Source organism: Muntiacus reevesi, chromosome X, assembly GCF_963930625.1.
Source record: "Muntiacus reevesi chromosome X, mMunRee1.1, whole genome shotgun sequence".
Classification (NCBI taxonomy): Eukaryota; Metazoa; Chordata; class Mammalia; order Artiodactyla; family Cervidae; genus Muntiacus; species Muntiacus reevesi.
This window is the reverse complement of record NC_089271.1, coordinates 103,044,186-103,067,450: the sequence shown is the minus strand read 5'-3', so window position 1 is coordinate 103,067,450 and position 23,265 is coordinate 103,044,186. Positions and strand designations below refer to the sequence as shown.

At 41.6% G+C, this 23,265-nt stretch overlaps 1 long non-coding RNA gene across 3 annotated transcripts in view; it reads right to left on the bottom strand.

Moving 5' to 3' along the window:
- LOC136154150 (uncharacterized) overlaps positions 1-21,461 on the bottom strand; it is a 36,087-nt gene extending 14,626 nt beyond the window's left edge. For 2 of the 3 annotated variants that reach the window (XR_010660487.1, XR_010660488.1), the window contains exons 1-2: positions 21,379-21,461; positions 6,789-6,935 (exon numbers count right to left, since the gene is read on the bottom strand). This is a non-coding gene — a long non-coding RNA (uncharacterized lncRNA). Of the gene's footprint in view, positions 1-6,050; positions 6,438-6,788; positions 6,936-21,378 lie in introns of those variants that run through there. The other variant, XR_010660486.1, reaches the window with a different exon arrangement.
- Positions 21,462-23,265: the final 1,804 nt, after the last annotated feature.

Below are 23,265 nucleotides of genomic sequence, written 5' to 3'. Positions count from 1 at the left end.
TTTTGTATTTAGAATTCTTTGGTTTTTAAACACTTATTTTTCTTTAGGGCAATTAAATTAGAACTACAATTTCAACAATACTATCAGAAAAAAGACATACACTGAGACATACATAAATCCAGACAGACAGATTGAGTGAGATATTATAGTTTTCTATTTGAGATTTAAAGTATCTCTTTGACATCCCCCCCTTTTTCCCTTCCATTTGAAGTTCTAATTTGCCCAAGGCTGAGGTCTCAGGCACAGCTGACTGTATATTTCAAGGACATGGAAAGGGTTAACTTCAAGCTTTTCCCTGGGCAGGTCTTTTAACAAGCTAGTTGTTCTTAATTGCACATGCAAAAAGAATTGGTTTTGTAGTTTCCAAAAGTTTCTTTCAAGTTTCTTTTCAATCAGCAATCACACACTCACAATCATTCAGAGGCTAATACAATGCCTCCCTTCTTCCCAAGTCCCCAGGTCTCCCTATCTGATGCTTCCTTTCTGGGAGCCCAAGGAGGTGATCAGTCTCCTCTTCTAGCCATTGGGATAGGTTCGTGCTTGGGGACCGGCCCCAGGGCCTTATCTTATCCTGTGATCATTCCTGGTGAGTTGGTCTGTCCCTCCAATGAGTTCAGTTGGGGTTCGGCCGTCCGAAGAGTCGGAACACCTTTCCAAAGGAGAACCTAGAATACCGTCAGGTGGCGTGCCTCCTCTATCATCTTGGGGTTCCTTTGCTCCAGCACAGCCGAGCCAACCGTCTGGTGTCTGAAGTGGCCAGCGTAGTTGGAATCTCACTGGAGCCTCCAGACATGTTACAGAAACCAGTACTCGAGAAACCAAGCACCATGTTCAGAGAGTTGGAGAACTCAGGTTTATTATGCCAGCGGGCACAGAGGATTTAACACTCCAAGCTCTGAGCCCCAAACAAAGGGATTACAGAGTTTTTATAGACAGACTGTAGTGGGCAACACTAGCTGTTAATAGGCTGGTTTAAACCTAGTGGTTTTGCGTGCCTGGGAACAGTGATGGGGATGCCTGACCTGGACAGGAATGATTAAGCAGGTTTGCAGGGACTGGACGATCGCAAACAGCAGGACAAGGGTGAGTGAAATAAACTCCACTTCCTAGTGGTGCATGTCCCCACTTTCTGAGGCTATGTGACCTATGTGATCGAGACTTTGAAAGGGCCAAGCTGAGTTACAGAGGCAGAAGGAGAAGGAGGTCATGTAAAATTTTAACTTTTCCTCTTCAACCACTCTTAGCCTTCCTGTAGGATTTTAATGGGGAACTTTTTTGAAACTGGCAGATGGACTCTTAAACTGATGGAGTGGCTCTCCTAGGTGGTGAGGCCCCAAGGCCATAAAAATTGCTCTGAAGCTGAATTCACACAGCTCAGAATCCGCCTTGAAGGTGAACGGTGGTGCATTGTGCATATCTTAGCCAGATTTTGTGAAGAAGTCTCCCACTGTCCTTGTCCTCCCACTGTCTCTTGTCTGATACCTGATCCTCACGAAGGTCACGGCCATCACGGAGCCCAAGGTTACATGTGCACGTGTTCAGGCAAGTTCCATCATGTTGCTGGTCAAAATCTTGGCCTTCTCTGCCCACCGAAGTTAAACAAAAAACACAAAGATAGAGTGGGCAGGCAGTAGAAAGGTGGCTTTAATTCTCAGCCAGCAGAGAGGAGAACAAAGTAGGCTCATGCCTCAAAAAGAGCCCCCTGTCTATGAGGAATCTAGGGGCTTATATAATCTAAGGGCTCCAAGTCAGGAGTCACTGATGAGGAACAAAGGTGTTAGGATCTTGATTCCTTTCTCTTGCATTGCTTCAAAGTCAGTCATAGACTGGCTCAGTAACACATCCATTGAGCCTGGCAGTTCAGTGACTCAGTGGCCTACTATCTGATATGTAACTACAAGGGGAAGGGTGTTGTAAGGGTAATAACCAGATATAGGATATATTTAGCATAGAATCGAAGAAAAATAGGTGTGAAGTGTAGCTCCTGTAGAGTTAGGGGGCAGAAAACAGTTACAGACATGCAGAGATCAGAACAGTTAAAGTAAAAAGAAACTAGGAATGTTCAGGCCTGCTCACTGTTCTCTTTATCTTCTTTGTTCTCAGGAAAGGGATAGAGAAAAACTCATTTTTTTTTCCCAACATATGGTCCAGAGAAATTTCTTTGTCTAAACATATAACATTTACAACTAAAGACCTTTAAAAATGTGATTGCTGCTGAATGGTTGATGGCATTTTGAGTCTGGCACAGCTCAGAAAACTCACGTTCTTAACAATACAAGGACTTGTCTGAAATCACACCATAGCATCACCTAGGTACTTCCATAGCTGCTTTATTTTGTTTGTGCCAGAAGTCCTCTTGGAGGAGGTCGCCATTAACCCCGCTATAGGGCTGCCAGGCGGGCGATCCACAAACTGGAGAGCAATTACACCGAAGAAGTTCTGGCACTCCTGAGAAAGCTCTAAGCCCCACAATAGACTTCCCAACTTGGGAATCTGACAAAAGGGATTGAGAATCTCCAGGGAAACTGACTTTGAACATCGGTGAGATGTCATTACAGAACTTCCACAGAACTGGGAAAACAGAGACTCTCAGAGGGCAGAAACAAAACCTTTGTGCACCAGGACCCAGGAGAAAGGAGCAGTGGTCCCACAAGAGACTGAGCCAGACTTGCCTGTGAGTGTTCGGGAGTATCCAGTGGAAGCCTGGGTCAACAACGACATGCTGTGGGGTTAGGGCCACTTACAGCAGCAGTCCTGGGAAGCATAGCATGCTGGCACAAATCCTCTTGAAGGAGGTTGCCATTATGCCAATCATAGTTTGGTCCCAGGTCAAAATACAGGGTAGGAACACAGCCCCACTCATCAGCAGAAAATTGGATTAAAGATTTACTGAGCATGTCCTTGCCCACCAGAGCAAGACCCAGTTTTCCCCATGGACAGGCCCATCCACCAGGAAGCTTGCACATGCCTCTTATCCTCAGTCATCAGAGGGCAGAGAGAATGAAAACCACAATCGCGCAAAACTAAGCTAATTGATCACATGGATCACAGTTTTGTGTGACTTAATGAAACTATGAGCCATGCCATGTAGTGTCACCCAAGATGAATGAGTCATGGTGGAGAGTTCTGATAAATGTGGTCTACTGGAGAAGGGCATGGAAAATCACTTCAGCATTCATGCCCTGAGAACACCATGAACAGTATGAAAAGGTAAAAATGTATGACACTAAAAGACGAACTCCCCAGGTTGGTAGGTGCCCAACATGCTTCTGGAAAAGAGTGGAGGAATAGCTCCAGAAAGAATGAAGAGGCTGAGCCAAAGCAGAAACACCAGGCAGTGTGGCTGTGTCTGGTGGTGAAAGTAAAGTTTGATGCTGTAATATCATTGTATAGGAATACTATTGTATAGGAACCTGGAATGTTAGGTCCATGAATCAAGGTAAATTGGAAGTGGTCAAACAGGAGATGTCTAAAGTGAACATCAACATTTTATGTATCAGTGAATTAAAGTGGATGGCAATGGGCAAACTTAGTTCAGATGACCATGATATCTATTAAAGTGGGCAAGTATCTCTTAGAAGAAGTGGAGTAGCCTTTATAGGTGCCATTAGAGTCTCAAATGCAGTACTTGGGTGCAATCTCAAAAGTGACTTAATGATCTTGGTTCATTTCCAAGGCAAACCATTTGCTATCACAGTAATCCAAGTCTGTGCCCCAGCCACTGATGCCAAAGAAGCCAAAGCTGAACAGTTCTATGGAGACCTCGAAGACCTTCTAGAAAAATTAAAAGTGAAAGTGAAGTCGCTCAGTCTTGTCTGACTCTTTGCGACCCCATGGACTGTAGCCTACCAGGCTCTTCCATCCATGGGATTTTCCAGGCAAGAAAACTGCAGTGGGTTGCCATTTCCTTCTCCAGGAGATCTTTCCAACCCAGGGATTGAACCCGGGTCTCCTGCATTGTAGGCAGACGCTTTACCCTCTGAGTCAACAGGGAAGCCTAGAACTAACACACAAAAAAAGATGTCCTTTCCATCATAGGGAATTGAAATGCAAATGTAGGAAGCCAAGTGATACATGGAGTAACAAGCAAGTTTGGCCTTGGAGTCTAAAAGGAAGCAAGGCAAACTTTAACTGAGTTTTGCCAGAATGCATGGGTCATAGCAAACACCCTCTTCCAACAACACAAGACATGACTCTGCACATGGACATCACCAGATGGTCAATACCAAAAAAAGATTGATTATATTCTTTCCAGCTGAAGATGGAGAAACGCTATATAGTCAGCAAAAACAAGACCAGGGGCTGACTGTGGCTGAGATCATGAACTTCTTATTGCAAAATTCAGACTTGAGTTGAAGAAAGTAGGGAAAACCACTAGACCATTCAAGTGTGACCCAAATCAAATCCCTAATGATTATACAGTGCAAGTGAGAAATAGACTCAAGGGATTAGATCTGATAGGCAGATTGCCTGAAGAACTACCATCACAGATTTGTAACCCTGTACAGAAGACAGTGACCAAAACCATCCCCAAGAGAATTAAACGCAAGAAGGCAAACAGGTGTCTGAGGAGTCTTCACAAATAGCTGAGCAAAGAAGAGAAGAGAAGGGCAAAGGAGAAAAGGAAAGATATACCCATCTGAATGCAGAATTCCAAAGAAGAGCAAGGAGAAATAAGAAGACTTTCTTAAGGGAACAGTGCAAAGAAATAGAGGAAAACAACAGAATGGGAAAGACTAGAGATCTCTTCAAGAAAATTAGAGATACCAAGGGAACAATTCATGCAAAGATGGGCACAATAAAGAACAGAAAAGGTATGGACCTAACAGAAGCAGAAGAGATTAAAAGAGGTGGCAAGAATACACAAAAGAACTGTACAAAAAAGGTCTTTATACACCAGATAACCACGATGGTGTGCTCACTCACCTAGAGTCAGACATTCTGGGGTGTGAGGTTAAGTGGGCCTTAGGAAGCTTTACTATGAACAAAGCTAGTGGAGGTGATGGAATTCCAGCAGAACTATTTCAAATCCTAAAAGATGGTGCCGTGAAAGTGTTGCACTCAATATGCCAGCAAATTGGGAAAACTCAGCAGTGGCCACCAGACTGGAAAAGGTCAGTTTTCATTCCACTCCCATAGAAGGGCAATGCTAAAGAATATTCAAACTGCCCACACAATTGCACTCATTTCCTATGCTAGCAAGATCGTGCCCAAAATTATCCAACCTCAGCTTCAACAGTATGTGAACTGAGAACTTCCCCATGTACAAGCTGGATTTAGAAAAGGCAGAGGAACCAGAGATCAAATTGCCTACCTCCGTTGGGGCCTAGAAAAAGCAAGAGAGTTCCCAAAAAACATCTACTTCTATTTCATTGACTACACTAAAGCCTTTGACTGTTTGGATCACAAAGAACTGTGGAAAATTCTGAAAGAGATGAGAATACCAGACCACCAAACTTGCCTCTTGAGAAACCTTTATGCAGATCAAAAAGCAACACTTAAAACCAGACATGGAACAAGGAACTGGTTCCAAATTGGGAAAGGGGTACATCAAGGCTGTATATTGTCACCCTGCTTGTTTAACATATGCAGAGTACATCACACAAAGTGCTGGGCTGGATGAAACTCACGCTGGAATCAAGAGTGCTGGGAGAAATATCAATAACCTCAGATATGCAAATGACAGGCTTCCATGGTGGCTCGGACTGTAAAGATTCCGCCTGCAATGAGGCAGACATGGGTTCGATTCCTGGGTTGGGAAGTTCCCCTGGAGGAGGGCATGGAGACCCACTCTGGTATTCTTGCCTGGAGAATCCCCAAGGCCAGAGGAGCCTGGCAGGCTGCAATCCATAGGGTCGCAAAGAGTCAGAGATGACTGAGTGACTAAGCACAGCACAGCATGGAAATGACACCACTCCATGGGCAGAAAGCCAGGAGAAAGTAAAGAGCCACTTGATGAAGGTGCAAGAGGAGAGTGAACAAGCTGACCTAAAACTCAGCATTCAAAAAACTAAGATCATGGCATCCAGTCCCATCACTTCATGGCAAATAGATGGGCAAACAACATAAACAGTGACAGACTTTGTTTTCTTGGGCTCCAAAATCACTGTGGACTGTGACTGCAGTCATGAAATTAAAAGACGCTTGCTCCTTGAAAGAAAGCTGTGACAAATCTAGACAGCATAGTAAAAAGAAGAGATATCAGTTTACTGACAGAGGTCCTTCTAGTCAAAGCTATGGTTTTCCCAGTCATCATGTACAGCTGCGAGAAGTGAAGTGAAGTGAAGTTGCTCAGTCGTGTTCGACTCTTTCCTCCCCATGGAATGTAGCAGGTCAGGATCCTCTGTCCATGGAATTCTCCAGGCAAGAATACTTGAGTGGGTTGCCATTTCCTCCTCCAGGAGATCTTCCCAGCCCAGGGATCGAACCTACATCTCCTACATTGCCAGGTAGATTCTTTAACACTGAGCCACTGGGGAAGCCTGACTTCATGTAATACGTTGCACAGATCAGACAATCAATATGTATTTGTTAAATGAGTTACATGCACATTACTTCATAAAAGTTACTTCAGCCATGCCTGACAGAGATAACGGAGTTTAGTCTAAAAAGGCAAATATAAGTGAGAAAATGCATTCATGTATATTCTCTTTTATATACAAACATACAGATCCTTTAAGAAATTAGATATTTTATTCTAAAATCTCTATATATTTGGTTATAATGAGTTCTATTTTAATAAATAAAAGTCTTAATTTTGAAACAAATGTTTTATTTTAAACACTTACCTTTTAGATCTTATATCTGATGAATCAAACTGGATATTCATAGGTCCAGGATTTATTTCATGATCTCCCTCAGGGATGGGAAGATGCCTAGGATCACTATCCATATTTGCCATTTTTCTCAGACTCTAAGCACTAAAGAAATCAGTCCTGTAATAAATCAGAAAAGAGAAATAATATAAAGTTTAATATAAGAATTATTTTACTACTGATAGGTAATACATTTGCATGTACAAGAAATAAAAAACACAGGAATTTGCTGAAGATATCTTAATGAGATATATGTCTAAAATACTTATATCATCAGAAATTTGCTAAGTTGAAAAGAAGTTACTACTTATTTTCCAGCTTAATAAAAAAAGAAGCAAGGCAATCCATTTCCAGTAATAAAACAGATTAGGCTATTTGGGCTCATTTTCCTGACGAAAACAACTGAAAATACTGGGGAAAATATAAAAAAAAAAATTTTTAAATAGTAAGGAAAAGCAGACCATTTGTAAGTGAATTTAAGGAACCTAGAAAGTAAGTAGCTCGAACAAGTTGGTTCCGTTCTGAAGGTATTTGCTGTGCCAGGAGAAACTGTGCTGGGGTTTTCAACATCTTGTGGAATCGCAGGGAAATAAAAGACAAACACCAAAATTCATCCAAAGCAAGGAATGTGTATAACATATCACCCCCATCCCTATTTTCAATACAGCTGTGACTACAGAGCGCTTCACCATCAGATTAGGAGTTAACAGGAAGAAATTCCAAAGAAAGGCAATGCCAAAGAATGCTCAAACTACTAAACAACTGCACTCAACTCACACGCTAGCAAAGTAATGCTCAAAATTGTCCAAGTCAGGCTTCAACAATATGTGAACCGTGAACTTCCAGATGTTCAAGCTGGTTTTTGAAAAGGCAGAGGAACCAGAGATCAAATTGCCAACATTCACTGGATCATCAAAAAAGCAAAAGAATTCCAGAAAAAACATCTATTTCTGCTTTATTGACTACACCAAAGCCTTTGACTGTGTGGAGCACAATAAACTGTGGAAAAGTCTTCAAGAGATAGGAATACCAGACCACCTGACCTGTCTCCTGAGAAATCTGTATACAGGTCAGGAAGCAACAGTTAGAACTGGACATGGAACAACAGACTTCTTCCAAATAGTAAAAGGAATACATCAAGCCTGTATAATGTCACCTTTCTTATTTAACCTCTATTCAGAGTACATCATGAGAAACGCTGGGCTGGATGAAGCACAAGGTGAAATCAAGACTGCCGGGAGAAATAGCAAAATCCTCAGATACGCAGATGACACCACCCTTATGGCAGAAAGTGAAGAAGAACTGAAGAGCCGTTTTATGAAAGTGAAAGAGGAGAGTGAAAATGTTGGCTTAAAGCTCAACACTCAGAAAACGAAGATCATGGCATCTTGGTCCCATCACTTCACGGTAAATAGATGGGGAAACAGTGGAAACGGAGGCTGACTTTATTTTCTTGGGCTCCAAAATCACTGCAGATGGTGACTGCAGTCATGAAATTAAAAGATGCTTACTCCTTGGAAGGAAAGTTCTGACTAACTTAGATAGCATATTATAAAGCAGAGACATTACTTTGCCAACAAAGGTCCGTCTAGTCAAGAATATGGTTTTTCCAGTGGTCATGTATGAATGTGAGAGTTGGACTATAAAGAAAGCTGAGTTCCGAAGAACGGATGCTTTCGAACTGTGATGTTGGAGACGACTCTTGCGAGTCACTTGGACTACAAGGAGATTCAACCAGTCCATCCTAAAGGAGACCAGTCCTGGCTGTTCATTGGAAGGACTCATGTTGAAGCTGAAACTCTGATATTTTGGCCATCTGATGTGAAGAGCTGACTCATTTGAAAAGACCCTGATGCTGGGAAAGTTTGAAGGCAGGAGAAGGGGAGGACAGAGGATGAGATGGTTGGATGGCATCACTAGTTCAATGCACATGGGTTTGGGTAAACTCCAGGAGTTGGTGATGGACAGGGAGGCCTGGTGTGCTGAAGTCCATGGTGTCAGAAAGAGTCGGACACAACTGAGCGACTGAACTGAACTAAAAAGTGCCTCACTCCCTCACAAGAGAATTGCAAACAAGTTTTCTTGACACTGACCACAGCCTGTGTGTGTGTTTGTATGTTTCTGTGTGTGTGTCTGTGTAGAGGGAAATCTTATACACTACAAACTGTACCTCATGGATTTGCAAGGTGATCAAAGAACACTTAAAGCTATGAACATAATTTCAGGTTACTTGCTTGGTAGAGCTTATAGTTAATTGGCTGAAGCAAATGTAAATCTTTTCCTTGAGGATCCAGAAAACACTGATCCTAGGCCTCACAAAAGGCTTGCAAACAATTCTTCAAGAACAATGAACACTACACTGTCAAATATAAACCAATATATAAAGAAACAAAATGCTATTAGTGAGAACCAGAAGAAACAGCTTCACTAAGGCTTCAACCACATTCTTATTATCAGAATAAAATTATAAAACAATTATGCTTCCTACCTTTAAACAAATAAAGGAAATGTGGATATTTTCAAAAATTAACAGCATGCTTGAAAAGGACTAGAGTGAACACTTAGGCCCAGATAAATAACAACAAAGAAAAAAAATAATGAAACTAAACATAATAGCCAAAATTTAAAACTCAATGGATGTATTTGAAAGTTGAAGAGAGGGTGCTGGCAACATGGTAGAACAAAAGCTACCTTTATCTGTTCCTTTCAAAGGACAACCAGTAAAACATCTATAACATAACAAAAGTGCCTCCACCCAACACACTAGGATGCTGGAGAATTCCACACATCTGTACATCTAAGAGTGAGCAGACTAGATAGAATATTTAGAAGAGGGGGAAACTGAGGGAGGGAGAGACCAAGAGAAGAGTGATGGTGGTGCCTGTAGTCCTAGCCCTCCAGCTTAGCAGCTGAGACTGCAGCCCCAAAAGACTGGATAGCACCAGGGGAGGTGGGCACACGACTCCTGCCTCAGAAGCCGCCATGAACACAGAGGCCAAGACAGAGAACCTTACAACACTTCACCCAGCATAGGTGCCGCTCTCTTCTCCCTCCCCCTGCAATGTCAGAGCCTGTAATTCAGGAGATCCTGGATATGAAGTAAGGGACCACCATCCTGGCTAGAGCAGAAGGCAAGGCACCAGCAACCCTGGAGGCACAAGAAGCAATAATGAGTGCCCAGGGTAACACTGCCAACAGAAGGGATGGAGGATGGAGAGTGAAGATTCAAATATAACTACAGGTAGTTCAGGTAGGAGAAATCAAAAGATTGTGCACCACTTACTGGAAAAGAGAAGAAAGGCCTCTAACTTCTAATCTATTGAATCTGTTATAATCAAGCCAAAAGGTGTTTGCCACTTGAAATTTGTCTGTGGAGAAACAGTTCATTAGGCACCGTGAACCATAGTAACACTGCGCTGCTGCTGTTGCTAAGTCGCTTCAGTCGTGTCCGACTCTGTGTGACCCCATAGATGGCAGCCCACCAGGCTCCCCCGTCCCTGGGATTCTCCAGGCAAGAACACTGGAGTGGGTTGCCATTTCCATCTCCAATGCATGAAAGTAAAAAGTGAAAGTGAATTCACTCAGTCGTGTCCGACTCTTCACGACCCCATGGACTGCAGCCTCCCAGGCTCCTCCGTCCTTGGGATTTTCCAGGCAAGAGTACTGGAGTGGGTTGCCATTGCCTTCTCCGAACACTGCACTACAAAATGACAATTCTCCAAAAACTAAATGTAAAGTAATGAAATATTGTGACCTAATTGAAACAGATTCAAAATATTTGTCATGAAGAAGCTCCACAAAGTACAAGAAAACACAAAAAGGCAGATTCAATGAGCTCAGGAATAAAATTAATGAGCAGAAGTAATACTTTAACAAAGAGATTTAAACTGTAAAATAGAACTAACTGAAAATTCTAGAGCTGAAGAATTCAATAAATGAAACGAAGAATGAATTACAAAGCAACGGAAGTAGAGCAGACTGGATAAAAGACAGAATTCGCAAGTTTGAAGATAGAAATCGAGAAAGAATACCAGTAGTAGAGGAAGAAAATAAGATATTTTTTTAAATCAGAAAATTCTACAAGAGCTGACTGATTCTTTTAGGAAGGACAACATTAGGACGTTGGGTTTTCCAGAAAAGAGAGAAGGGGACAGAGTTTATTTAAAGAAATAATAGCTGAGAATTTCCCAAGCCTGTGGTAAGAACTGGATATACAAGTCTATGAAGCTAGGAGAACACCTAATTACCTCAATGCAAAAAGAACTTCTCTATATGACCCAGCAATACCACTTCTGGGCATACACACTGAGGAATCCAGATCTGAAAGAGACACGTGCACCCCAATGTTCATCGCAGCACTGTTTATAATAGCCAGGACATGGAAGCAACCTAGATGCCCATCAGCAGATGAATGGATAAGGAAGCTGTGGTACATATACACCATGGAATATTACTCAGCCGTTAAAAAGAATTCATTTGAATCAGTTCTAATGAGATGGATGAAACTGGAGCCCATTATACAGAGTGAAGTAAGTCAGAAAGATAAAGAACATTACAGTATACTAACACATATATACGGAATTTAGATAGATGGTGGCGATAACCCTATATGCAAAACAGAAAAAGAGACACAGAAATACAGAACAGACTTTTGAACTCTGGGGGAGAACGTGAGGGTGGGATGTTTTGAAAGAACAGCATGTATATTATCTATGGTGAAACGGACCACCAGCCCAGGTGGGATACATGAGTCAGGTGCTCGGGCCTGGTGCACTGGGAGGACCCTGAGGAGTCGGGTGGGGAGGGAGGTGGGAGGGGGGATCGGGATGGGGAATACATGTAACTATATGGCTGATTCATGTCAATGTATGACAAAACCCACTGAAATGTTGTAAAGTGATTGGCCTCCAACTAATAAAATAATATTAAAAAAAAATAAATAAATAAATAAATAAATAAATGGAAAAAAAAAAAAAAAAAAGAAAAAAAAAAAAAAAGACACATCATATTAAAACTGTCAAAAGGGGTTTCCCTGGTGGCTCAGTGGTAAATGATCCATCTGCCAGTGCATGAGACATGGGTTCCATCCCTGATCCAGGAAGATCCTACATGCCAAAGAGCTACTGAGCCCATGCACCACAACTATTGAGACTGTGCTCTAAATCCTGGGAGCCACAACTACTGAAGCCCATGTGCCCAGGCATGCATGCCACAGTGATGAGAAGCCCTTGTACCACAACTAGAGAGCAGTTCATGCTTGCTGCAGCTAGAGAAAGCCCATGCAGCAATGAAAACCCAATAAAGCCATAAAAAATAACAACAAAAAACTGTCAGCAGTGAATCACGAAGAAAAAATTTTAAAAGTAGCTAAGGGAAAAAGGATAGTAACCTATAACGGAATCTCCATTATACACAGAAAATCCTACACTGCCACCAGAAAACCACCAGATGTCATTGATGAATTCAGTAAAGTTGCAGTATACAAAATTAATATACAGAAACCTGTTGTTAATTCCACACCCTAATAATGAATTACTCAAAAAAGAAATTAGGAAAATAAGTCCATGTACCACTGCATCAAAAAAGAATAAAAAATCTAGAAATGAACTTATCTAAGGAGGCAAGAGACCTGTACTTGGAAAACTATAAGACACTGATCAAAGGGATTGAAAATGACACAAATAGATGAAAAGATATACCATGTTCGTGGGTTGGAATTAATACTGCTAAAATGACCATACTACCCAAGGTAATCTACAGATTCAATGCAATCACTATTAAAATACCAAGGGCCTTTCTCACAGAACTATAGAAAAATTATTTTAAAATTTGTATGGAAATACAAAAGACCCTGAATAGCTAAAATAATCTTGAGAAAGAGAACAGAGTTAAAAGAATAATGTTCTTTGACTTCAGACTATACGACAAAGCTACAAAAACAAATAATAATAAAAATTACAACTATGACATAGGCACAAACACAGACAAACAGATCAATTAAAGAGGATAGAAAGCACAGAAACAGACCTATGCACTCACAGTCAATGAATCTATGACAAAGGAGGCAGGAATACACAATGGAGAAAAGAGTTTTTTTCAAAAAGTGGTGCTCAGAAAACTGGACAACTACATGTAAAAGAATGAAATTAGAACATTTTCTCACACCAAATACAAAAATAAACTCAACATGGACTAAAGACCTAATATAAGACTGGAAACCATAAGAACTCCTAGAGGAAAACATAAGCAGAACATGCTAACATAAATCACAGCAGTATTTTTTTTTTATCTGTGTGCTAAAGCAAGGAGAAGGGGATGACAGAGGACAAGACAGCTGGATGGCATCACTGAATTAATGGACATGAGTTTGAGCAAACTCCGGGAGATGGTGAAGGACAGGGAAGCCTGGCGTGCTGCAGTCCATGGGGTCACAGAGAGTTGGACATGGCTGAGCAACTGAACAACAAATGCTAAAGCAAAGGAAATAAAAGCAAAAATAAATATGACCTAATCAGACTTAAAAGTTCTTGCATAACACGAAGGAACCAGTGACAAAACAGACAGCGTACTAAATGGGAGAAAATATTTGCTAATGGTATGACTGATAAGGGGTCAAAACTCAAAATATAGAAACAGCTCATACAACTCAACGAAAAAATCAAACAATTTAAAAATTCCGCCCAATTTAAAAATGGGCGGAAGACCTGAATAGACATTTTATAAAGAAGACATACAGATGGCCAACAAGCACAAGAAAAGATGCTCAACATCATTAATCATCAGGGAAATTGAAAACCACAATTAGATATCACCTCACACCCATTAGAATGGTTATCATCAAAAAGGTAAGAAATAACAAGTCTTGGTGAGTATGCCGATATAAGGGAACACTTATGCACTGTTGCTGGGAATGTAAATTGGTGTAACCACTGTGGAAAACAGTATGACTATTTCTCAGAAAAACTAAAAATAAAACTACCATATGACTCATCAACTCCTCTTCTGGGTATATATCTGAAAAAAAAAAAATGAAAACCTTAATTCAAAAAGATACAGGTACCTCAATGGTTAGAGCAGCATTACTTAAAACTGTCAAGACATGGAAGCAACCTAAGTGTCCATCAACAGATGAATGAATGGATAAAGAAGGTGTGGTATATGTACAATGGAACACTTTGTTGTTTATTTGCTAAGTTGGGTCTGACTTCTTTGTGACCCAGTGGACAGTAGTCCGTTAGGCTCCTCTGTTCATGCGATTTCCCAGGCAAGAATATTGGAGTGGTTTGCCATTTCCTTCTTCAAGGGATCTTCCCGGCCAAGGGGCTGAACCTGGGTCTCCTGCATTGGCAGGCGGATTCTTAACCACTGAGACACCTGGGAAACTCTAGATATTTCCTTAGTAAGTAAGTAGGTGGTAGTCACTCAATCATATCTGACTCTTTGTGACCCTGTGGACTATAGCACAGCAGGCTCCTCTGTCCATGGAATTCTCCAGGCAAGAAGACTGGAGTGGGTAGCCATTCTCTTCTCCACGGGATCATCCCAATTCAGGTATCGAACCTGGGTCTCTTATGTTGAAGGCAGATTCTTTACTATCTGAGCTACCAGGGAAACCCTAGGCATTTCCTTACTATATCTGACTCTTTGTGACCCCATGGACATATCTGACTCTTTGTGACCCCATGTATTAGAGCGCACCAGGTTCCTCTGCCCATGGAATTCTCCAGGCAAGAATACTAGAGTAGGTAGCCATTTTCTTCTCCAGGGGATCATCCCAATCCAGGATCCAACCTGAGTCTCCTGCATTGCAGGCAGAATATTTACCGTCTGAGTCACCAGGGAAGCCGTAGGTATTTCCCTAGACAGCAATAATCCTTATAGTAGCAGTGAAACAGATGAAAAGTCAATAACCAAGTCAGAGTAGGGAAAAAGTTACCTGCTTAAACAATGGTGGAAATACATGCTTACACTTACATGGTTCTCACTTACTTTGCTAACCAATGCTCTCCACTGTATTGGTTCCTAAACTACACCAGGATGTGGCTGAATTTACAAACAGGATTCTTTGAACTCCCAGAGATGATACTTTCACTGATTATTGAATGTTAGGAAACCAGAAAAGAGGAAAATCTAAAAAGGTTCTTAAATTTCAGTCAGCCTTAATAAAAAGTAGCAATCAGGGTTGAGGAAAATATGAAGGATATTCAGGAATTGACATAAAAGTTCCAGTTTAATCACAAACATCTATTTTTTTTCCTGAGCAAACCTGAAATTTGCATTGTCAAATTAGCCTTTTATTACAAACAAGTAGAAAACTGATATTTCAATGATTTAAAATAAATCATGAATGCATTCAAAGTTCAAATCCAAAGTTCCCAGTGCCTTTCAGAGATTTAATAATATTCAAATAAATATGAAGAATTGTAAGAAAATGGATAATTTTCAGTTGCCTCAACTTTAAATTCCCCCAGAAAGCTGTCTCAAAGGAAATTTAATATCTTTTTTGAAAGTCTTGATGAGAACTATAAGATATCATAAAATCTGATGCATTAGGCTGAGAGGTGAACTGGAGTTTCATAGCTAATATTACAGGACAGTACTATCAATGGTTAAGTAAACTGTTAAATATTCCAAAGCATTATTTTTGTCATAGACTAATACTATTACAGGAGACTAAATACACAAAATGACATAAACAGACATACTCACTTCTATTTCATTCAGTCCTCTGACCTTTAAAACAAAGTCCCAGATGCAAGATTAACATCAAAGATAAGTCATTTAATAATGAGCCCCTAATCATTTAAGATTGGTTTTAGTATGAGGCCTCAAGACAAAAACAGCTTATTAATAACTGGCTTGCTAATACCTATGCTGAAACATTATCTCCACAAAAAGAACATAGAGAACATCAAAAGGAAGCTCCTGTAATGTCTTTTAAAAGGTATTCATTTCAATCAGTTCCAATGAGATGTATGAGACTGGAGCCCACTATATAGAGAGAAGTAAGCCAGAAAGATAAAGACCAATACAGTATACTAACACATATATATGGAATTTAGAAAGATGCTAATGATAACCCTATATGCAAAACAGAAAAAGAGACACAGATGTACAGAACAGAATTTTGGACTCTGTGGGAGAAGGCAAGGGTGGGATGTTTCAAGAGAACAGCTTTGAAACATGTATATTATCTAGGGTGAAACAGATCACCAGCCCAGGTTGGATGCATGAGACAAGTGCTCGGGCCTGGTGCACCGGGAAGACCCAGAGGGATCGGGTAGAGAGGGAGGTGGGAGGGGGGATCCGGATGCGGAATACATGTAAATCCATGGCTGATTCTTTTCAATGTATGACAAAAACCAGTACAACATTGTAAAGTAATTAGCCTCCAACTAATCAAAAAATAAATGGGAAAAAAATAAATTAAAGGTATTAACCGCAAGCATCACCATATTACAAAGAATGTCAGTCCTTTCCAATCCAGGTTCAGAAACTTCCTTTCACAATTCTTTGAGAAAGCTAATTTATAGTACTGGGTTGGCCAAAAAGTTCCTGCGGTTCTAAAGCAAAAACAGAAGATACAGTTTTCATCATTTTTACCAAGAACTTTATTGAACAGCATATTCACCGATTGCAACATATTCACCAATATGCAGATGAAACTACTCTAATGACAGAAAGTGAAGAGGAACTGAAGAGTCTCTTCAGGAGGGTGAAAAGAAAATGAAAAAGCCAGCTGAAAACTCAACATTCAAAAAACGAAGATCATGGTATCTGGTTTCATCACTTCATGGCAAGTAGATGGAGAAAAAGTGGATGCAATAGCAGGTATTACTTCCTTGGGCTGCAAAATCACTGTGGACTGTGACTGCAGCCACAAAATTAAGGCGCTTGTTCCTTGGAAGGAAAGCTATGACAAACCTAGACAGCATATTAAAAAGCAGGGACATCATTTGGCCAACAAAGGTCCATATAGTCAAAGCTATGGTTTTTACAATAGTCAGGTACAGATGTGAGAGTTAGATCATAGATAAGGCTGAGCACCAAAGAACTGATGCTTTCAACTGTGGTGCTGGAGAACACTCTTGAGAGTCCCTGGGACAAGAAGGCGATCAAACCAGTCAATCCTAAAGGAAATCAACCCTGAACATTCACTGAAAGGACTGATGCTGAAGCTGAAGTGCCAATACTCTGGCCACCTGATGCAAACAGCTGACTCATCACAGAAAAGACCCTGTTGCTGGGAAAGCCTGAAGGCAGGAGAAGGGGCAGCAGAGGATGAGATGGTTGGATGGCATCACAGACTCGATGGATATGAGCTTGAGGAAACTCCGGGAAATAGTGAAGAACAGGGATGCCTGGCATGCTGCTGTCCAGGGGTCCAGGGGGTTGCAAACAGTAGGACACAACTTAGTGACTGAATAACATTCACCATTTTGTTTCACTACCTTCTGACATTTTTCGGGCAATTTTATAATTCCATCGTCCCAAAGATTTTTATCTTTTTGAGTAAGAAACTGTTTCAGGTGCTTCTTACAATCTTCCAGGGAATTGAAATTTTCCATTAAGAGAATTTTGGAAGGACTGAAATAAATGGAAATCTGAAGATGCAGTGTCTGGTGAATACAGCGAATGAATCAGACCTTCCCAGCCAAGCTGTAACAGATTTTGCCTGGTCATCAGAGAAATATGCAGTCTTGTGTTATCCTGATGGAAGACTATGTGTTTTCTGTTGTCTAATACCAGATTCTTTTCTTTGAGTGCTACTTTCAGTTGGTCAAATGGGGAGCAGCACTTGTTGGAATTAATAGTTCTGTTTTCCAGAAGGAGCTCATAGTAGACACTTCCCTTCCAATCCCACCATATACACAACATCATGTTCTCTGAATGGAGATCAACCTTTGGTGTGGTTGGTGGTAGTCCATTTCACTTGCCCCATGATCTCTTTCATTCCACATTACTGTATGGTAGGTATCCAATTTTTATTGCCCATCACAATTTGTTTTAAAAATGGAATTTTCATTAAATAGAGAATTGAATGCAGAAATATGGTCAAGGTTTTTTTGCTTAACTTACAGGGAACCCAAACATCAAAGCAATTAATACAACCAAGCGGGTGCAAATGATTTTCAATGCTGGATTTGGATTTTCTGAGCATGTTGGCTATTTCCCTTATGATATAAAGTTGACTGTTCTCATTAGTGTCTCGATTTGATCACTCTCAACTTCAACTGGTCTACCTTAACATGGAACATCACCCAGCAAGTAATCTCCAGTACTGTACTTCCTTGATGGCTCAATGATTACAGACGCCACCTGCCAATGCAGGGACACAGGTTTGACCCCTGCTCTGGGAAGAGTCCCCGTGCCACTGGGCAACTAAGTCCATGTGCCACAATTACCAAGACTGTGCTCTAAAGGCTGGGAGGCACAACCACTGAGCCCATGTGCCACAACTACTACTGAAGCCCGTGCACCCTAGAGCCTGTGCTCCACAACGAGAGAAGCCACTGCAATGAGAAGCCCATGCATTGCAACTAGACAGTAGCCCCTCCTCTCCGCAACTAGAGAAAAGCCCACACAGCAACAAAGACCTAGCATAGCCATAAAGAAAGAAAGAAAGAAAAGAAAGCAAGAAATCTCCAGCACAAACCACAAACCATTTTGTCACGTTTGATTAGTCATGCCAACTTCTCCATACACTGCACAAGTCTATTCTTGTGTTTCAGTTGCCTTTTTACCTTTCAGGAAATAAGAAAGCATAAAATGCCAAAAATGTTGCTTTTTTCCTTCCCTCTTCAATATTAAAATAGCTACACAAAAAGTCATCAATTTTGATGATTTTTTTTAATGCTCACTGATATGACAGCTGTTACAATACAATCTAACAGAACTGTTTCAAATGAAGTTAAAGTCAACAAAGCACTACTACAGCATCTTACAGAAAACAACCAAATGAAGTTTTTGGCCAACTCAATACATACGCCAAGATGCTAGCAACAATCTGCGCTAACAGGCACTGGCTTTTCCCCCAAAGAAATGGATAATGAACCCACCATACATGCATTTATGAGTGAGAATTACTAGTAACTAATACTTCTGCACATGGCAGAGTTTTAGATACTACATTTATATTTAGTTTACCAGGCTGGAGGTTGATATTTTTTTTCCTATAAATGGCCAGATAGTAAATATTTTAGGCTTTGCCAGCCATATGGTCTGTGCAACTACTCAACTTTACCTTGTAGCACAAAAGAAAATATATAAATGAGTAAGCATGGCTGTGTTCCAGTAAAACTACATAAAAAGTACATACATTTGGCAGTGGGCCAAGCTTGGTCATAGTTTATGCACCTATCCAGTACACCAATATAAAAGCAAATGGGGGACTTTCCCGTTCATCCAGTGGCTAAGAATCTGTGTTCCCAATGCAAGGGGCCTGGTGGGTTCAATATCTGGTCATGGAATTAGATTCCATATGCCACAACTAGAGCATCCCACATGCTGCAATTAAGACCTGATGCAGCAAAATAAGTAAATATTTTTAAAAAAAGCTAATGGAACCATACCATTAAAAAGCCAGCCTGGGGAAAGCAGTTTTGTTATGTATATGTATGTTCTTCTATGTATTGTAAGTCTATAACTTCTATAAAGTCCAGAAATGAACTTATCCAAATCGCTTCCTTATGAATTGCTTAATGGTCAACCAACAGGAGCTATAATATTTAAATTCTGATGTGACAGTTGGATCAACAAATCCTTCAAGAGCTGTTAATTTGACAGTGCTGGGAGAGAATGTGGTTTAATAAAGAAATTACCAGTTAAAACAATGCAGTAGTACCAGAAAACCTATCCTCCCACACTGGGGAACACTATTATAAATGCTCTAAAGTTATGTCTAGGGAGGAAAAAAGAAAGAATACTGGTATACTGGTAATGGACTTAAATTTAAGTGTATTATAAAATGCTGGCCTGGTAGGGGTTTTTAACCTATTAATGATATTTTTTTTTTACTTTTATGGTCATATCTCCTTTAAAAAAATAATACTATAAATCATTATTTTAATTTGTAATTCATGCATTCCCATCCTCCTATGCTGTTTATCTTTTATTGTAACTTTTCAGGGTATTATGAAAATCACAATAAACAGTAACTACTTTTACGTATGTAACTGAGATATGCAGCATTTAAGATTGAGAGAAGAAATCTAAGGCTAAAGTTTCTCAGAGCTCTAGTGGGCACACCGTGGGAAAGCTGAACTTTAATTTCTTCCAGTCAAAGAATCTATAGGTGATATTTTAGTTTGCTACTTATCTGTCATCTTCACATGAAGTTTGTAGATGTTTGTGATGCAAGGAGATTTTTGTTCAAGTTAAAACAAGGTTTCTTTAACCTACTGGAAAGTTTAAGGGCTTCCCAGATGGCCCTTGTGGTAAGGAATGCACCCGACAGTGCAAGAGAGGGAAGAGACGCTGGTTCCATCCCTGGTTCAGGAAGAGTCCCTGGATAAGGGCATGACAACCCACTCCAGCATTCTTGTCTGCAGAATCCCATGGAGAGAGGAGCCTGGCGGGTTACAGCCCCATAGGGTCGCAAAGAATCTGAAAGGATTGAAGCGTCTTTGCACCCATGCATTGAAAAGTTTAAAGCCTTTGCCTTCAAGGGTTGCCTGGTTACCTTGCATATAACACCAGTAAAAAGATAAAAGAAGGGGGAACAGGTTAGAGTTTGCTAATATACTGATCGCAGCAATAGGTTAAGGCAAGGCTTGAGAGTCATGAAAATTAGGTTTCAGTCAATAACTGGTTGTCTGGTGGTGAGCGACTCAATTTCTTCATCTAGGTGGGCCTGACTTTCCTCATCTGGAAAGTCTCAACGCACTTGATAGCAACTCTCAAAGACCCCTTCTAGCTCTGCTATTTTAAGACAGGAAGATGTCAAGCCACCTACTATCAGGGCACTAGCTCTCACAATCGAGCCGGGGGTGGGGGTCCGGGAGAAGAGTGACGGACTTACTGGTCTGGCCCTCACTCCCCACCCCTCGCCACCGCCATCTGCGGCCCGAGCTCAAGGCATCAAAGGGGTCCCCACCCACCCACCCACTACTTCCCCTCTCTAGCTGTCTCCTACTCCCACTACTATAATTCTCCCAATTCTCCACCTCCCTCCTCTCACCTGGGTCTTCACCCACTGTAACTTTGCCTTTTCCTTAAGGCTTCGGCAGACACGACCCCCACAGTCCCTCGAGTTCTCCCAGCCACGGACTGAGTCCCCTACTTTGCTCGCACCCGAACCCTGCAGGAGCACGCGCCGCCCCTCCGGACAGGACTCCACGGGCAAGAAGCCACCGTTCCGACGCGTTTCCCCAAAGAAACTTCCCCGAGTGACAGCCCGCTCCGATGCAAGCTCAGTCGTTCAGGCCGCTTCTCCCCTCTTCCCTCCGCTCCTTCCCCAGAGGTGAGTTTGCAAAACCCGGAACGTGCTCTACCTGAGCAGGCCAAGCCCAGAAACTCAGAGCGTTTGGCGGGAAGGTGTACACCCCTTCCCCAATCTTCTCACCTTGCCACAGCGAGGCTTTTAGTCCCCTGGACAGGAAAAGGCAAAGGCCTAGGTCGCGGGGGCCGGCGGGGGATGGAGTTCTGAGAGCACCAAGCCGGCAGCCGCAGTCAAACCTCCCGCCGTCGCGGACTACCACTCCCAGAGGGCTCGGCGACAACCAACACGCCTCCCGCCGCAGAGCTCAACCCACCCCCCACACCCCGCCTTCCGCTTCGGCTTTTGTTTGGGCTTCAGCTTCAGAAAGAGGAGCCGCCCGGGTGGACAAATCGCTCCCCCCAGCCGCGTGACGTCCGCGCTGGAGTCTGTTGTCTGTCCGAGACGCTTAAGGCGTCGAATTAGAGGGACGCGATCTCCTACAGTCGGTACCACCCCCGAGGCCACTGAGAAAGGGCTGATGTGACATTTCCACCTACAGCGGACTTCCCACTGTCTCTCATTTCAGGGTGTTCTGGCTGATGCTCTGTACTCTCATCACGTGCCTGAACCCGATGGATACCAAGGGATGCCGGTTTGGAAAAAAAAAAAAAAAATTGTTGAATTGGACTTTTCCTTCCTTGTCTAGACACTTAGGTTTTTCAAAATTTTTAACGTGTCGGCAAATTACTCAGGAGCCTGAAAGGGGATTTGGGAGGATTTTAAGCACCCTCTCCCCATCCCTAACAATTTCTCCCAGAGCCACCCCAAATAGACATACAACTAAGTAAAATTAATGTGCTTGTTATTAAAAGTCAGCTTAAGGTAAGCCTTCTGAAAAGCATATGGTGATACCTAAGCTCTTCTTGTGCAGGAAGATGGTGATTTTTTTTTTTTTTTGGAAGGAAAACAACCAGGATAAATCCAACAATGTAATATGTTAATGGAATATGAAATAACCCAAATTTAACAAATATCTAATAGTGTCAAGCATTTTGCATGCAAAATATCTTTTTAAAATATTTTCTTTTATTATTTTTGGCTGTGCTGTATCTTTTTGCTGTCCAGGCTTTGTCTAGTTGTGGAGAGCAGGGCTACTCTTCATTGCAGAGGGTTCTCATTGTGGTGGCTTCTCTTGTTGTGGAGGACAGGATCTAGGTGCGCTGGCTTCAGTATTTGTGGCTCTTGGGCTCAGAAGTTGTAGTGCATGGGCTTAGTTGCTCTGCAGCATGTGGACTTTTCCCTGACCAGGGGTTGAACTCGTGTCCCCTGCATTGACAGTTGGATCATTATCCACTGTACCCTCACATTCAATATCTCTTGAAGTCTTTCACATGATTCTAGAAGTGTGTATTGCCCCCATTTTACAAATAAGGAAGCCGACCTAGACAATTTAAGTGAGTTACCCAAGGCACAATAACTATTAAGCAGCAGAAGAGCTGGAAATCAAACTAAGGTCTTATTCCAAAACCTTGTGCTCTCAAACAGTGCCTCTGGTAGTGAGGGTTTGACAATTACAAGGCAGATGATGTGATGAACGTTGTCTTTAAGGTGTGTGCTAAGTCACTTCAATAGTGTCTGGTTCTTTGTGACCCTGTGGACTGTAGCCCGCCAGTCTGCCCTGACCATAAGATGCTCTGGGCAAGAATACTGGAGTGGGTTGCCATGCCCTCCTCGCCTTTAAGGTAGATAAAAGTTATTTTGCTAATGGTATCCGTATTGAAAAACTTTTGCAACTGCTCTTTAGATCAACAGTACATTCTTCAGATCAACATTACATTTCTTTTGATAACTCCAGTGATAGAAAAATGTTCCTTTTTCTCTGCTTTTCAAGCTGAGAAAATATTTTTAGGAAAGGCTGAGAAGTGTGAAAGGAAATGGTAATGAATGACATCAGCAAAGATAGCTGAATAGGAAACTTGAAAATTGTCCCTCCCACAAAAGCAAGAAATAAGCTGGGAAAACTGTCAGAAT